Source organism: Osmerus eperlanus, chromosome 27, assembly GCF_963692335.1.
Source record: "Osmerus eperlanus chromosome 27, fOsmEpe2.1, whole genome shotgun sequence".
Lineage (NCBI taxonomy): Eukaryota > Metazoa > Chordata > Actinopteri > Osmeriformes > Osmeridae > Osmerus > Osmerus eperlanus.
This window is the reverse complement of record NC_085044.1, coordinates 1342054-1349009: the sequence shown is the minus strand read 5'-3', so window position 1 is coordinate 1349009 and position 6956 is coordinate 1342054.

Here is a 6956-nt window from a genome sequence, read left to right as displayed (position 1 = left end):
CTGTAAGTGCTTGGCTTGTAATACATGTTATCCTATTAAAACATCCCACTGGTGCATGAAGCCAGGGACCATCTCCCATCCATCTCCATCCTTCTGCAACGTTTCTAAACACGCACAAATATATGTTCCAACCTGGTTTTAGGAGGATTTCATGTCAGATCAACTGGTAATGATCATCTCATATTGTCCGAAAATCCCTTTAGATGGTTTCAGAACGATAGGCTTAGAAAAAAGTACCAGTTCACTCAAGTAGAAGTACAGATACTCATGTTTAAAAAGACTCATACAATGAGTACTTTACAAAGTATTTGTACTTTGTTACTTCTCATCTCTGGCTGTAGTTGTGCCCAGTTATAGAGCTAGCCAATAACAAATCCATGTTTACATACTTGGTCATTATTTACAACAGAAATAGAATGGTAGGAATTCACTGAATAATCTGAGTTAGTGATGAAGATTAACATTTTGGAACCAGATCATCTGTCAAGGACAAGAAAATGATCCTGGCAAACTAAACTCTTCAAGCAGAAGTGGAGTCAGGTGGCTGAGCGGTTAAGGAATCAGGCTAGAAATCTGAAGGTTGCCAGTTCGATTCCCGGCTGTGCAAAATGACGTTGTGTCCTTGGGCAAGGCACTTCACCCTACTTGTCCCGGGGGAATGTCCCTGTACTTACTGTAAGTCGCTCTGGATAAGAGCGTCTACTAAATGACTTAATGTAATGTAAACATTTTAACTTTTGTATTTCAAAGACTATTTGTCTTGCAACTGTGTCACTCAGCAATTGCACATTGTGTCCTTAAGAGGGGGGTCAGATGGCTGAGCGGTTAGGCAGTCGGGCTATTAATCAGAAGGTTGTTGGTTCGATTTCCGACCGTGCAAAATGACGTTGTGTCCTTGGGCAAGGCACTTCACCCTACTTGCCTCGGGGGGAATGTCCCTGTACTTACTGTAAGTCGCTCTGGATAAGAGCGTCTGCTAAATGACATGTAAATGTAAGACGACTTGTTTAAATAATGACCACACGTCATTCCAGTAATTTTGCGGTTGTTCTGTGTTTTCACGTAACCCTTGTAAATGTTTGCATATGAATGTTCGGCACCCTCCTAATGACTGGGACAGGAGCAATTCTTTACCATTATTGATTTGTTAGACGTCTCAGCCCTTGAGTAATGACTACAATTAGGGGTCTATTTTCTTGATGATACAGACATTAAGGACACCAGTGGGATGCAGCTTCCTGCAACAGATGTTTGTGTGTGTGTGTGTGTTCTCTACCTGAAGTAGTGTTTTCCATCTCCTCCTCGATCCACCTCTCACCGCTCTGCTTGGCAGTCCTGAAGCTTTCACAGTGTAAGGCCTTTAATCTGACAAGTTCTTGGATCATGTATTTTGGAAAGCTTAAATGAAAGGATATTCAACAATTCCTCTGCATTCTTCCCACTCTTTCCCCTCACAGTCAACAACTCCCTCACAAAGGATTAAAAAAAAAAAAACTAGTCCTGGAATCAAGCCTAGAAAAAAAAAAAACTGCCAGACCTCACAAGAAAATTACACAGAATATTCTTTCTAATTACCCAAAGTAGATTTCTAAAGTAAATCTCCATTGTGCTGTTAAACTCTCTGGAATTTAAACTAAATATTGTACTATTTGTCTTCTCTCCCTTGGAGAATGGATTGTTTTGTGATTCAGTTACTTGTTACAGGATATACTGAATACGTGTTCAAAACTGCGTTTTTGTCTTTCGAGTTGACCTTCATTCCACAGACTGATCTGATTCAAGGTTAAGAGAACCAGCTTTCTAATCAAGACAACCCTTTTGATCTGTGTTGATGGCCAAACAGCTAAAATTACATTGATGGTATGATTGATTTCTTTTCTGCTTGAGAGTACTTATCTTTCAAGGTCAGAATGGCCTTCGCTCTATAGAAACCAGAAGGCCTTGTGACTAGAAAGAAATCATTTTAGCAGAAGAACATAGACCTAGGTTTTATTTAATTGCCACTTGATTTAAACAATATATAGCTGATATTTATATCTTTACTTGGCAAAAGGAAGTTACAGTTCAGTACAGCAAAGTAAATGGCAGCTCAGATTAATAACATCTGAGGTATTCTTCACTCATACGTAGTTCAGAGTGTGTACTATGTTCAAAGTGTTACCACATTAAAGCCTGGAAGTGGACATCTAACCAGGGCTTTGTCCAGTTCCAGATTCACTGTCGTGTTATTGCTTCAATTTTTATTGCTGTTATGGAACTTCCCAGTTACTGTTGCTACTGTACTTTTGTAAGGCGGTTCTATTGCTGATATTATTGCTGTTGCTGCCTTTATTGCTTTTGCTGTTTTTGACAGTACATTTGAAATAATCTTAGCTTCCCCCCCATGTCTTCTACATGTCTGTTGTCTTTCCATTGTCAACACATTTCACTGGCCAGAATGATCTGTGTTATTCTGTGCATTTGACCAATCTCTTTGACTTTGAGTTAAAACCATGGGGTGATCATCTAAGCTGGGCTTGATCCTCCATCTCCACGTTTCCGTGGAGATGTTTGATAGGCGTGGAGTGTAGTCATGACGATGATCTGAGTTGAGTGAAGGCTACGTTGGTTTGTGTTCATCGTGTACCAGGAAACAAACTTTGTTTTGACAAAAAAAGAAATCCTTTCATTTTTCACTTTCGTCTACTGACAGATACACTGATGCATGTGTGTAGTGTGCACATACATGTTCATGCAAGTGGCAATGGATTATTAAAGCTCTCTGAACAGAAATGAAAACAGATCACGTCTGTGGATCACACTGTAAATGAGAACTAACAGTCTGATTCTTAGTTTCTCAAGAAAAATTGCAGTGTGGCTCTGCAGCGTCCATCTTCGTATTCACTACGCCATCCAGGTGTTCGAGGACAAGTCAATCCATTTGCTGCTTTGTTGTCTAGTCCCTGGGCCTGATTCCTAATTGAATGATAACGATCATACTGACCCTTTGAAGTCACTTCCCCTCTATTGAGTCAAGAGTCTTGGAGCCCAGTTTCTGTTTGGGCGTGGGGGGGGGTCACGAGAAGAAAAAAAAAACTAAAACCCCAAAACAATGCCACTACAAACGGCCGCACGCTTAAAACGTGAAGGATGTGGAGCGTCAGACACAAGGGGAAGCTGCTGGGTTTGGGGAGGTAAGTTCAGAGAGCTGGACTCCTTTCAAGGCACACTCTCATTTCATCTGTGTGCCAACATGGCCGTTTGTGTCTGCTGCCTTTGTGGAGCCTGTCAGAGGCTGTGGGGAGAACACGGCTGAGCCCAGTGGTCGTGGTCTGGGGAGGGATGAAGGAGGGAGGGGCAGGGCTGGTGGATAACAGCCAGGGACAAAGTTTTATGTAGAGACTTAAAATGTATTACCTACAGTTGTCTAACCTAACTCTGGAACCTTCCCAAGCCATTAGGTAACACTGGCAATGACACAAAAGGTCCAGGCTATCTTACACACACTGCGAAAAACAACAACATTATTTTGGGTTGTTCCACATCTGGACTGGAATTAATAAGCCTTCATTTTCTTATTGATTTTGCATCCCTCTTAATGTATCGTTGCTGTGTAGGATATGGTTCCATTCATCAAAAAGACAAATGAGTCCAAACAGCCTCATGAACAAGAGCACACCGCGATAGGGGGGGTCACCTTTTCCCGGATGACGTGGCCAACTGTAGGATCAGATCGTTTTGACGTTTAAGACTCGTCTTTGATGTGCTAAATGTCAAAATGCGTAAGTGCTGGTGGAACAAAACGGCTCATCTCTCCTTACTGAAAAGAAACGGTGTTCTTGATCGTGCCTTTTTGGCTCAATGGAGATGCCGAGTCAGGAGATGTTCCTGCAATGTGCTTCGTTTACACTACAGCCTCGGTTCGAAATCCTGCTTCGCCTGCTATTATTACTGCTTTGAGTCTCACGCCCCTTGCAGAAAGTTTAAGTACAGTTAGTGAGTCGACCCAAACAGTTTGATTTATGAATACGTCATTATTCATGCTGGGAACACTGATTTAACAATTCTGTAACAGACCGGATCAAAACTAATCATAGTTGGCTATACCATTATCAGGTCACACAGCTGTAAAGCCAAGAATTTGAGTCGAATAGTTTTGACATAGCTGACATTACAATTCATCAATTCATCTAGCAGACTCCTTAATCCAAGGCGAAATAGACAGTGCAGATAGAGGCTTCAACTTACAAAAGGTCAAATATGTAATTATGTTTTTGTTAACTCCCAGAATGTTAATGTGAGGAAACTGAACTGAATAAATGTGCGCAGGAGAAGAAGGCTTTGTGTGGACTGTGGAGCCAACTGGACGCATTATTTCTGCAGTTCCAAGGATGCCCACTAGAAGGAGCTCTAGAGTGAGTAAATTCTCTCTAGGATTTTCGAGGGAATGTACTGTATAGTGTCAACAGGGACAACACACCACCTGTGTTTGCCAGTGTTTGATTGTAACTAGAAAAAAGTATTCTTTGTCTTTAGGAATGTCAAACCCATTAATGTTTCTGAATTGTTTTATGTTGGGAATAAAGAGTGAAGACACATTTATGGGTCTATTTCCATTCAAAACAAAGCCTGCAGTAGGATTCTGATTTTATAGTTAACGGCTGAAATATAAATCCAAAACACTATGTGCTGCACACAGACAAGTTTGATACTAAACAAATATGACAAAATAGTATTAGGTGTTCTTTCACTGCAACCGTTAAGAGAAACACCACACTGTGCACTGACCACAAAGGGACTACATGTTCAACAAGGTTAACACCCAATCTCACTTCCTGTCTCCCATCTCCACCTGTTTCCAACATGAATCCTGCTCCCCCCTCCCCTCCCCCTCCCCCCCCCCCCCTTTCCTCCCTCCCTCCCTCCTCCATGTGTCAGCTCATTATCTTTATCTCTCTGACAAGAGAAGATCTGAAATTGTCCTGTAAGCTCCTTTGGGGTGAGTGCAGTTTTTCTTTTGCTTGGGTGGGCCCCAGGGCATCTTGGGTAACATCTTTAATTCACGGGTCAACCTCATTGGCCGTCCAGATCAGCAGCTACTGGTTCACTGGAGAGCTTGCGGCAGACGTACATTAATATTGGCATGTTGGGTTAAAGGTCAATTCAAAGGGGGAATATGGATAACTCGTACTGCAAGAATGATATTTGGTTATGGGACACTTAATGTCATCTCTCATCAAATGTGGCAATTTTATTTTCATTTTAATAGGAAACATCAAACAGAAAATACTGTCGACACTCACACTAGTCACTTTACACACTTTGTCACTATCAGCTACTGGTTGCACAATCAGCAATATTGCATGAATTGTACCCTACTTGTCTCTAGGTTAGTATAGGTTATAAGGTTAGTGTAGGATATTATGTGTATTATAGGTTTAGTATACTGTATTGTTTATTATTTAGTATATTTAGGAGGTTTATTATATTATATGTTAGCTTAACATAGGTGTAACCCATGTTCTGAGTAGGCTACTTATGTCATGTTATGCCAGGTTGCTTTGCGTTGTCTTGTCCAAAGAATTTCAGTGCCCAGTCTCCTGTGTTGTTCTGTGCATCTGACAATAAAAGACTTGAACAATTTAAATAAACACTGATTCTCTGAACTTTAGCTCCATTCTTATTGTTTCTCAAGAAATCTAATTACAACGGTGCTGATGCTGAACAAGAGGAACGGAGTTAAGCTGAGACACTCTTGATTCACCTGCAGAGACAGAAATTTACTTTCTTTTGTTACCCGTTAATTGGAAAAGTTTGTTTCCATAGAGTAAATTAGGCTACATGATCTGGCAGCTTTTGACTTGACGTTAATTAGCTACATTTAATTGATTCATATCTAACACATAGCAAAGAAATGCTTGGGGTGAACTGTTGGCAACGTTTCTATTTTGTCACAATACAAATTATTTAAACGTTTCACCTAGTGTGGCAACTAATTCCCTTGCTGCTGAAAAACAAGCAACTGAAATAATCACACTGTCAAACTGCTACTAGTGGGTGTGGAATGACCTACATTCTCTCTCATATTTACTAAATTATGTATTTATTTATGAAAAAAACGAATTAGACAGAGACAATGTCGGTGTAAAAATGTTCTTGGATTGCGTTACTTGTATCGGCGCGAACGTTCCGTTTGCCGGTTTAGGCATATTTTACGTTTTAGTGGAGAAAAGTGAAGCTAACGGTGGCTAACTAACTGGCCATTCACAAATGTCACTCACGTCACTAACCCACACCTAGCCTATGGTAGAACATTGATTAGTTTAGCAGCTTATTTCTATGAGATAGCTAGTGCTAGCTAAAACGGCAAGACAGCTGGAGACACGCCACAAGCAAAGGCCAGGGTGGCAACGAGTAGCTAGCTACCTATGTTTCCATGCTGTGATATCAACACCCTGTATTTTAATACGCCCTTCGACCTGTTAGCTCCTGCGATTCCCACATATCGGTAGTTTAGAAGTTATTTTAGCTGTAAAACGAATTTACCAGTCTGGGGGTCAGGTCTGCATCTAGGAGCATGACGGAGCACAGCCGGCTTCGTGAGGAAAATGGTATTATGCCTGCTGCTAGGATGTGCTCTTCTTCTGGAGCAGATAATCCAGTTCTCCAAAACCCAGAATGTTCCAGTTGTGTTAGCCAGCTCCAGTAAATATTTAGAAAAACCAATTAGCCAATAATCAGTATGCTTTGTTGTCCCTATATTTGCGCTGTTGAGCTAGTAGTGGTGGGACTGATATATTAAAGCAATTAACCACGAGAGGCGTATTAAATAATGACCATAACTCCTGTAGATCAACCATTCCATATAAATATATACCAGACCACAGAGCTTTTCAATTATTTTGGTTCCAATCCCAAGTGTAAGGCTACAGAAATAAAATACACAACAGATAGCCGACATTTGACATCTCAAATGC